At 39.6% G+C, this 10,785-nt stretch overlaps 1 long non-coding RNA gene across 1 annotated transcript; it reads right to left on the bottom strand.

The window, feature by feature from the left end:
• Nucleotides 1-134: 134 nt before the first annotated feature.
• On the bottom strand, nucleotides 135-8,213 carry LOC147754842 (uncharacterized). The gene is made up of 2 exons (XR_015329576.1): nucleotides 7,754-8,213; nucleotides 135-371 (listed from the first exon to the last, which is right to left on the bottom strand). It is a non-coding gene; the product is annotated as an uncharacterized LOC147754842 (long non-coding RNA).
• Between the last annotated feature and the right edge of the window lie 2,572 nt (nucleotides 8,214-10,785).

Below are 10,785 nucleotides of genomic sequence, written 5' to 3'. Positions count from 1 at the left end.
ACGTTTTTCTTGTGTATTTAAAAGCAATGGGACAGGTATATATACTGATAGGAACAATAAATACAGATATGTATTTTGAGTCGGATGTTACCAACACTCTGACGAAGTAAAGGTTTTGATTTTCTACTTACCACCTTTAGCCCCCTTGCGGAAAAACCACATTTACCACTCACATTCGCGTTACATATACAAATGCAAACAGCCCTTTCGTTCCGTGATAGAAACATCAATTGCCAATTAGGTAATTGAGCCAGTTTTGTTCGAAGAGATCGCTGTGTTGCTTCAGTCAAGCAGACAGTCAACCTATTTAAATGCAAGGCTGTGTTTGTTGTTTTCCCGGGACGCATCCATATCCAGCCGTAGATCTTGCCCTGAGAAAATGAGAACATCTAAGGCATAATTTCATAACAATACCATGTATGGAATCCTTTAATTCCTCCTTGACACATACGACACACAACTTAATAAAGTTGCTTAATCCATTTTAGGAATGTCGTCCCCACCATTCAGCAGTGTTTACATAGCGGCAAGCGTATCTACAGGAAATAGCAAGGCCCGATTTAGCCTCACAGTTGTTGACACATTGCAGCTGACTTCGCTGGGTGAACATTAGAAATGTCTCACAAACGCAGAGGGCCCGAGGAAAAACTGTTTGTTCGCAACTGGCAATACGCTATGTAGATACCACTGTTATGGACAACGTAGCAGCAGCAAATTTTTCGTTTGGTTGAAAATTTCTCTGAACGAAGGCTGTGAATTGGATAGTTGGCTTTCCCTGTTGGGGAAACTAATATATATAACAAGCAATGTAAAGTCGACTTATTTAAGGGAATCCAATGAATTGATATTGTGCAAGGCTTCACTGTGACCTTCTTTGCTACCTGCCACAGAGAGGAATTGAGATAAGCAGCTAAAACCGTAATTGTCTTTAAATGACTTTTATTTGCAGCTCCGTGATGGTAATAAACTCTATAACACTTTATTTTGGCGGCGGCCAGTTTTTAAAAATTAAAAAATCTCGAGAGGCTATCTCCATTTATACGTTGCTAACCTACAAATCCATAATCCGCTCTAGTGTAATTGTTTAAGGTGGGTACGCTGTTAGACACGTTAGCTACTATCAATTTAATGGTGGTAGAACTGCGATTTACAAATCCCCTTCACAGTACATCCATTCACAGCCATCGTAAGTAGCACGGAGGTATCATAGGTAACAATTCTGCGTTCACCGTGAAAAAGATGAAGTTTTATCGACTTTTACACAGGCATTGTGTTTAGCTTCAACGCAAAGTTAGAATATTATGCCGTATAGCAGTTCCCACTGTAAAGCGATTTCTTTTTCTTTAAGATCAGCTCTTTGAGAATATGCTACACTGAAATCTCAAAAGTGCTGATTTTCATTAGTCATACTTCGATCGCAATGGCAACCTACGTTTAGGATCGCCAACTAAAATATCATTTAATCTATTCATAGAGTTATTCTTCCACGAAAACAAATCATTCATTTGTATCAAGAGCTTCCGCACACAATAAATATCTGGCTCTATACAAAATATAGTAGGGGGAATCACGTAAGCAGAAAAAACAATGCTCTGGTCACTTACTAACGAGTTAGGTCAGTCAGTCAATTGTCTCTTGGAAGAATCTCGAAGCTACCGACATACTGAATGAGTGGAGTCGAAGTCAGAGATTACTACTAATACGAAGATTCATATGCAATAATTATCCGTATTGCCATTGCGCTAAGGTCATATACATATCTGTGTAAATAGTAAGTGTACCTATGACCTGCGCACGTATAAATTCGCATATACATGACTATACCTGTAAAATTGCGAATATAAGTGGCTAGAACATCTTGCAGTTCTGTCTTCACAAAGATTGGTTTGAAAGCATTAACGTTTTAAGCTGATCAAAAAGCTAGAGATTTTCTAAAATCCTTCATAATTAATAGCTCATCTACCGTCGAATCATTCAGGAACTGTAGGATGCCCATTAGTGGAATTTAGATGTGTTCGAAAATAGATAAATTTCTATACTTAAAGAGAACCATACAAACTAGGAACAAAGGTTACACTTCACAATAGAAACTTATCAAAGCCATTTTTCTACCGCTCCGTATCAAAAAAACATTAAGAGTAATTGTATTAACCCAGTCTAGCGGTCCATTTTTAATAAATCCGGTAGGGATGTCCAAACAAGGGTTTTAATCGAATCAGAATACAATAAAATATCCTATAAAAACAGTTTAAGTTAAGCTTGTGTGGTCTTATATTTATAAAGCATCAATTACCACATTTTCCGAATACTCTTTTTACCTATTAATAGCATATACGGCCGCTTTCGTAATAGTTAAAACCATTGTAATTATACCGCCGCTCTGCCTTGACGTGTTGCTTTTCCATCGTGGCAGAAACAGCTGTCCTATTAGCTATCGTTGTAATGTTTGGCATGGTGGTCGTACTGTATTGTAACTTCTTGCATGCTTCCATCGATCGCATTAGTCAGCTACGGAGCTGTGAATGAATGGCGTTCACGTCGATGCATCACCGTGCGCCCATTGGCGTTCAGCGTGTCGACCGATTGCTGATGGTGGTAAAGAAATGGATGACGGGGGATACCGGCGTAACGATGCCCAAGGCCAAAACGACACAGGGTCTCAGCTTCCGAGCTGACATAACAATCAGTAACATCAGCAAGGTCCGGGTGCGTCATCACAATCAGGAGCAGCAGCGACAACCCTCTGCAGTCCGCGACAGTGACCGTAGTCGGTAGTGTTATCGTTTGTAGTCCCAGCTGCACAGGCAGCCATTGCATTCATTTACGGCAGCGGCAGCAGCAGCAAAACACGTATTATATTAGGAGCTTGCGGGTGGCAAGATGCATTGCAAAAACGATTAAACTATACAAAGACAACGTCGCCCGCTACTGCAACAGCGGCGGCGATGGAAGCACCCACAACTATCGCCGCTATCACCGCCGATTGCGCATAAAGCAACTTCGCGACCACTTTCTACTGGTCCTATAGCTTCTTGGCTCGTGTTCCGTGAAGCAGACAACTGGTATGCAGAAGCGGAAGGTTTGGGCTTTGTGCAGGCTAGTCTGGGCTTTGCTATTCTAGTGCCTGTTTCCCCGCGTTATACTTAGCACTAGAGGGACGTATCAGTGGTTATCTGCTTTCTCGCAGAATGTAACGGAGGCAATGTGAATGAGCCTCTGTGTGAGTAGGTCATTGGTTTGCAACTAGACATGAATGTATGGAGAAGCGGAGGCAATATCGCATTGTAGTTGTCATTGTTGTTATAGTTACGATTCGTCGACGGCAAAGTTCAAAACAAAAGGCTAAGTTCGTAAGCCGTAGATCACGATAAACATTTCTGACGACAGAAATGCTACCGAATATATGGCAAAGCACTCTACGGAAGCGAATGTGACTATCGGACCCAAAACTACACAAGTAATAAACGTTTGATTAACAAACCGTATCTAGAGTATGAACGAATTCTACAATCGGGAAAAAGTCAGGTCGAAATATGATAATGAACAGGCGTCAGTAACAAAAGTTGGTACTTTACTAGCGATGCAATGTTATTCGTTTAGACCGTTCGTATTTGGGTAGACAAAATTGACGTCAGCTTATCTAACATTCACCTACGAGAATTATTAAGATGATTTTGGCTTGACGCTATAGAAAAGTCACAGCGCACGAGGTCGATCAGGAAACGGTCGCAAGACCAATAGATTCGAGGCTACAACAGAGTAGCGGATAGCAATGAGACAAGACAGTCACAGTTGTATCAAAGAATAATAATACAACAGATCTGAGAAGATCCACGGCGAAGAAGAGCCAGTAAAAAGAGAACAAACCAGAAAGGACGAAATCGCATTGAGTTGGCGCCCGCCGGCAGAGATGCGTTATTTTCTCTAACTTGTTTCGTTGTTATTGCCAATATTGTCGGCTTCGCATGAACGAATAACAGATTCTTCAACAGCCGACGTATCTTGTTTATGGATTACAATACATCACACTGAAAACAACTTGACGGATACACATGAAGGTCAGGGTAATCGCCATTTTAATATCATATATTAAACTCCTCTTTCATTTATATCCGGAGGAGAAAAGACATACACGGTGGCGGTCACCACAGGGAAAAGTGAAGCAAGAGAATGAAAAAGCCCGATATTATTTACCGAAACAATAATCATTAACTAGAAGCAAGAACATGCGTATATTAATATATCTACACAATAATGCGCTAATGAGTGACTACAAATTGCTGATAATTGGCTTTGATTTTAAAACCGTACTACCGCAAGAGATTTACACATTTGGCCACGACTTCATGTAAACAGAAATAAAATACTCAAACCAGACCAGTATTTGCTCGACACATGGTTTTTACCGTGATTTTATACTTGTATTAACAGCGCTATAAATGTACATAGTCATAAAACAAATACTAGAATAATAATAGAACGTAGATCTATATTAAATTGTCGAAAAAGTATTAACCGGTCTAAGCCAAAATTGAAACGAATCTTTTTTTATAGTTTAAAATATTTATCCTGAACTAAATATGCCCCATCTTGATAAAAGGTCTTCTACCTTTTTTCGGGTAACATCATGATTCCAACACTTCGGAACTTCTGTTCTGTGAGTGAAGTAGCTTTTGTATCCCTCCATTGAAACTAAATTAACACCATTAACGAGGTTTTACGGAGGCCAAAACAGATAACAGTTTGATGGCGCAAAATCCAGGTTGTTCGGTGGATGCATTAAAATTCCTTATCCAAGTTCTCTTAATTTCCTCTGAGCAGTTAAATGTGGACGTGATCTGTTCAAAACGACAGCTTTCATGTTCACTAGTTATGGTCGATCTTTCCAAGGGCTTGCTGTAATCTGTAGTCAACAGAAGAGGTTTAAATCAATCGTTTTGCTAGGCGGCAGCAACTCATTCCACGGTTTGTTTTCAATCCGACCTGATACATAGCATCACTTTCTACTCTGGGCTTTGCCACCGACTATACAACACATTCTTTAAAATTATTTTGCATCAATTTGTGTGCCGCCCATATATTGGGCTTTTTTGTAGCCATTTGAATTGTACTTTCTAATACTTTAAAACCATTTGAAAATGCCATGCTTACTTATGTGACGATGATGTTCAACTTCCGCAATAATTTTATGAACTTTTTTCATAATTGGTCGACCATTTCGGGAAGTATCTTTTACATCGACATTTCCAGAGCGAATATTTATCATAGTTTTATAGATAATTTAAGTACAAGTTTATAGACCATTTTAGAAATTTATAATAATAAAATCGTTAGCATGGCGAAACTTTTAAGGAATTTTACTCATTCAATGCGCTCTATCCTAAGCCTGAATAAGGCATTTCAACAATTTTAGCATGTCTGTGACATTAACACAACTTGTATTTGCTGAGATGCAACTTCCGATCCACCTAAAAAAAATGGGCAATACTTCTTCGACAATCCAATATCTCGTGTACAAAAAAAAAAATTCATTAATTAAATTAATTTTTGATCTAGTGGTGAACGTCGAGGAGATCCTTTATATGGCATAAACAGAAACTCAAGCCTACATCTGTATTTAAAAATGATAACTGTGGTTCCGTTTTAGACAAGGTGAAACGCTGCAAACGAAACTTAATTTCTTATCAACAATAAACCTTTTTATATAATGGCTGCTTACAGACTAAAATGTTTTTCCAGTTAAGCATCTCTTATTAGAACCCGATTCTAAACGAAAAGGAAAAAGAAACAGAACCTATAGTTATTAGTAGGATACCCCGTCACCCTGATGTCAGCACGGGAAAAATGGCATTAAATTTACTTGAAGCGATAACAAACGTTGCACAAATAGTCGTGACAAATAGACGTGATGATGTCAACATGATCCTCTGATCAAGCCCAATGCATACGATATGTACAAACATTAATAACAAGAAGTCTAACTATCATATAAGAAGCTGAAGGGTGTTGCTAAATTTAATTCAGGACAATGGTAGCAGCAGCAAAAAAGTTGATAATTATACACACATATCGGCAAGACGGTAACCAACGCGGTGCCCTTACAGCTTCGCGCTTTGAGGGGTAGTGGGACCCTAATTCGAGTTGTAAAATATTCTTTGCTATTCAGCTGTTCTGACCAAACGATCTTTTACTAAAACTGGTCGACTTTCGACGGTACTCCAAATCACTGCTTTTGAAATATCGAAAGTGGCCCAGCACATTTGTTGATTAAGTTACTTAGCTTGGTTGAGTAGCGTTATATTTTTAACAAGCAAATATCTCGAAGTCAAGCAAACATTGGATGGATCTGACTGCATTGAACCCAATGATGGGTTTACTGAAAGGTACTTTTGCACTTGGCTATACTATGCGCTACAACCGTCATCGGTGGGCAAAGTACAGTATAGAACCGGCTGGGAACACATATACAGATATACGTTGCTGTATAGCGCTATATGCTCAACGTGTATTTTACAAAGCGCTTCCGACGCAAAAAAGTGCAAAGGATGGCGGTAAAGGCCGCTAAGGCGAACAGCAATTCGAGTCTAAATCGGTGAAAAGTACGGACGAAGTCTCAAACTGCTTCGTAAGTGTGCCATGTAAACATAAGGCAATAGACAGACAACTCGCCGGCCATACATTCACAGCGTGAGCTGCCGTTCGTCGTGCTGCTTCTCATACTACGTGTTCATAACAGAATGTCTCCGTCTTTTTAGGTATCTTTGTTGTATGTCCATGTGTATGAGAGTGTGTAGAGACCAACGATCGCCACAGCCATTACTACGGCTGCTATCGCCGCCACCATCATCAACGTCACGGATATTCTTGGAGCAAAACCTCACTCACAACTGATGGCGGCCAGTACCATCGTAGTCTTAATCGCTACCGGTTTCCTTCTAGCACCCGAATTGATCCACAGAAGAACTACTCCATATACAAGAGAACTACCATCTCTGAACCGAGTCACACCAGCCACAATATGTAGCACTCCCTCGCACAGACTAGAATAGAAACGTTTGTCACCATGGATAATCAGATGATGATAATGATGAAGATTATACACAAATCCATCGATTTTTACCGGCTCGGTTATGACACACAACGATACAAGACGGCTCGAAGCATTATCTGTCGTCATCACCATCCGTCGCGGGCTACCGTGGTTACCGTACTGGCGACATCTTGTTGTACAGTGTCGAGTATTCAACTTTCTCTCTCTCGCTCTATTAAATATATATATATATATATATATATATATATATATATATATATATAAATGGATCGTGTTATGCGATACACGACCGTCCCGAGTAGTGTCAACTGCTAGTGTCGCCTATAATAACGGCAACTTCCAGATTAACGAAAACCAGAAGCGAACTCACTGGGAGAGAGAGAAATTCTAACGGGGGCAGCAGCACCATCAATGTATTTCTATATACCATAGCTTTATCATGATACGCCCCAACCACATCTGTAAAAGCCAGACAGACAAATACCCAGCAACAGCGCTAGCAGTAAGAATAATACGCTGTGATAGTACCGTAGATCATGTCGACCAGTCGAACCAACCGACCGCATGACGACGACCGCAAGGAGACGCACACAGTAGTTGTTATATAGGTAATAAGTAGCATGAGGCGACTTATTGGCTCGTTGAAACGTAGCAGCGGTGTTTGTCATCTATGAGCAATATATCACATGAAACCGAACTCACATTACGGCCTGCGGAGATCTTGCGGCCGATCAGATGCTTTCGCTTGCTTCGGACGGGAGCTGCTAATGCAGTTTGTTGATCGCACTGTTGTTGAGCATCGCCCAGGTTAAATGTGAGACTTGTAGCTAAATAAGGCTTGCAACCGACAACAATGGGGTACCGGTAAGGTTAGCGAGCTAGAACTTTGTTCACCGACGAGTCCGAAGCAGCGTTTCCTCGCCGTACTCCATTCACTGCCAACATCGGCTGCACACACAGCTGGGGCCCTAAGGGGGTTTGCTCGCTTTTTCGTTCACGACACGCACTCTGGGGCCAAAACACAGAGCCCGCTGACCAACAGCAGACACAGCTACCCAGGGTTTCTGTCGACGTGGTACGTTCAAGACGATCGAAGGCTGTGCCGGTACACGGATAAGCAGCGGCGGCACTATTGTGGCACGATCCACTACGACGATCCGTCTTTCAGCACTGGCTGGTTGTTGATGCCACTACAACTGTAACAGCTGCGGTTACATTTCAGCCAAAGAGACGGGAAACAATAACAACAACAGCGGCTGGTGTGGGTACGAAATCATGAACGAACGGGCGACCCGTGGCGGGGTGAAACTGATATAAAACAGGAACAACATTCGGAAATGATCGTCTGATTGGGTGTAATAACTGAGTAGAATCATTTGTCTGAATAATGGAGGCTAGCGCGAGGTTAGTGCAGAGTTATATTGAACAGAAGTAAAAATAATTGTTAGACTGATAGTGAGTTCTGTAAGGAATAAAAAAAATGGTGGTAAAGTAAATAAATAAATCGAAACGAAGAAACTGGCCAATTGAGTGAAAAATGAAATAACAGGTAGTGGTTGTGCTGTCAACTTATATACCTCGTACTAGGTATATTAATGCGGGGCGTGTATGGAAACGTATGTACAGTCAATGTCATCTACATTCAACAGGATTACAAAAAAATCTTACAATAGCTAAACTGCAGCATTACCTAGGCGCGCCTCATGAAGTGGTACAAAGAAAATTTAAAAAAGCTTGAACCGAGGTAATTTGATTGAGTTTGTAGACATAGTAAATGTGAGCAGCTGTAATAACAGGAACTAATGAGTAAGGGAGGTTGAAAGTATGATTATACAACATTTTGTATGCCACTGTCTGACCACCAAATGAAAATGATTAATTATTTTATCGACTTACGAAAGAAAAAAACTAGATATCAGTGTTTCAAGCGTCACCAACGACACTTAAAAACGACACAATTTGTATACTCTTTTTAATGCATAGTAGAGTCATTTTTCGCATGAAGTCATTAATGGGCTATTTGAAGAACTACAAAACAACGCATTTCGCCATTACCACACAGTTTAATCAATGACTAAAAGAAAATCTAAGACAATCAAGCTAATATTCTGGAAGCTCCAAACTATTATTAAAAAAAAGGCTGACCTTGATCCTCTCAGCCCGAGGCAATGTGATAAGCTTGAATTTTCGTTGGTTTTTTTCCATCACGCGCATGGCCGTCAAGTTCCAAATCGTCAATCTGATTTGAAATAAAGTCAAGTATAATGTACGGACATTATACTGTTTAGGATATAGGTATAAGCCGTGTGAAATGATTTGCAATAATTTTCGGGAAATGCGCTGTTCCCGTGAAAATGAGACTGATTCGTAAAAGATAGAATGCTAGAAAAACAATTTTCACACAATTCAGGACTTGTGGTCACTTATGATCTGTGAAGAAACAGTTGCGACAAACATTTGTGCAAAAGATAGGACCGACCGATGTATTTAAACCGACAGTGCAGGAAGTGTCCCTACAACGGTTTAAATCAAGGGCGGGATTTCCTCCTACTAGTAAATTAGCTCTTACATAACATATCTCTCAATACGGTTGCTTTTCATCAGCATTAAAGGTATTTCATCTTTTGTGAAAAGTAATGAGCGGATGAAAAATTAATTTCGCTGAATAATAAAAAAAGACGAAAAATCACACTGAAGAATATTGAAAAGACGGCTAATTTAATCAAATACCTTTCTGGAATCCAAGAAAATTATTTTTACATACTACTAGTATTAGACAAATCGAAGTTTTGGGAAATTTTCTTGATTGATTTGCTGCCTTTTTTTTTCGCATACTCGCAATCCGAATACGAATGTGTCTTTCATTTGTTTGGTCACGACGTAGGGTGGGGTATTTTCTAGTAGACTGATCTTTTACAAAAAAAATGCAGGTATGATTTCGTAACCAGTAATTATGGAATGAAACAAGTCATTTTCCAACGACATTTTCCATATATTTTCCAAAAATAGACCTAGTATCAAAAAATAACGTTTATTGTCACACAGTTATTACCTAAATATTTGCACGGTTAGATTGCACAGTAACACAACACTGATTCTATATAAGGTTTGACTTAAACCCAGTTAAAATTGTTGTGATGTTTTATTATTAGAAATAAATCCAGAGCTACGGTGCCAACTAACTTAACGTTTTAGACTAGAACCTCTGCGCCAATGTGCTACCACATAAAGCACACTAAGCCCGAACCGAAATTTCCTTTCAAACAGTTATGTCGATAATTAACGCAACACTAATTTCAACTGTTGACAAACGAACCATGGTAAAAGCTCAAATTTTAAAAAATATTGGATTTGATCGAAGAAACTATTCTACTTCCATAGATTTCGTTCGCTCTTATCATTTCCAACGAAATTTACAATGCACCGCGTCACAGTTCAACGCAAAATTATATATGCATATCTTTATTCGATTCAATAGTATATTAAACATTTCCAATTTTTCGTCGCTACTTCTGTTAGATAATCCACCACACGGCTGGCTTCCAGCATAAAACAAAGTGTGTACGATCAGATTCGACCCCAGAGTAGCATGTGTCCGTCAACTTTAGCAGACAAACACCTTACCTCGTATGCCATAACGGGGATTTTTTTGGCTAAATAGTATATTAACGATGAATACAACAACCCTGAGATCTTTCCTTCTTAAAGATAATCTTTCAGCTTTTTATGCTGAT

The sequence above is a fragment of the Varroa destructor genome, unplaced genomic scaffold, assembly GCF_002443255.2.
Source record: "Varroa destructor unplaced genomic scaffold, Vdes_3.0 BEIS01000006.1, whole genome shotgun sequence".
In the NCBI taxonomy this organism is placed as follows: domain Eukaryota; kingdom Metazoa; phylum Arthropoda; class Arachnida; order Mesostigmata; family Varroidae; genus Varroa; species Varroa destructor.
This window is presented reverse-complemented; position numbering and strand designations above follow the sequence as displayed.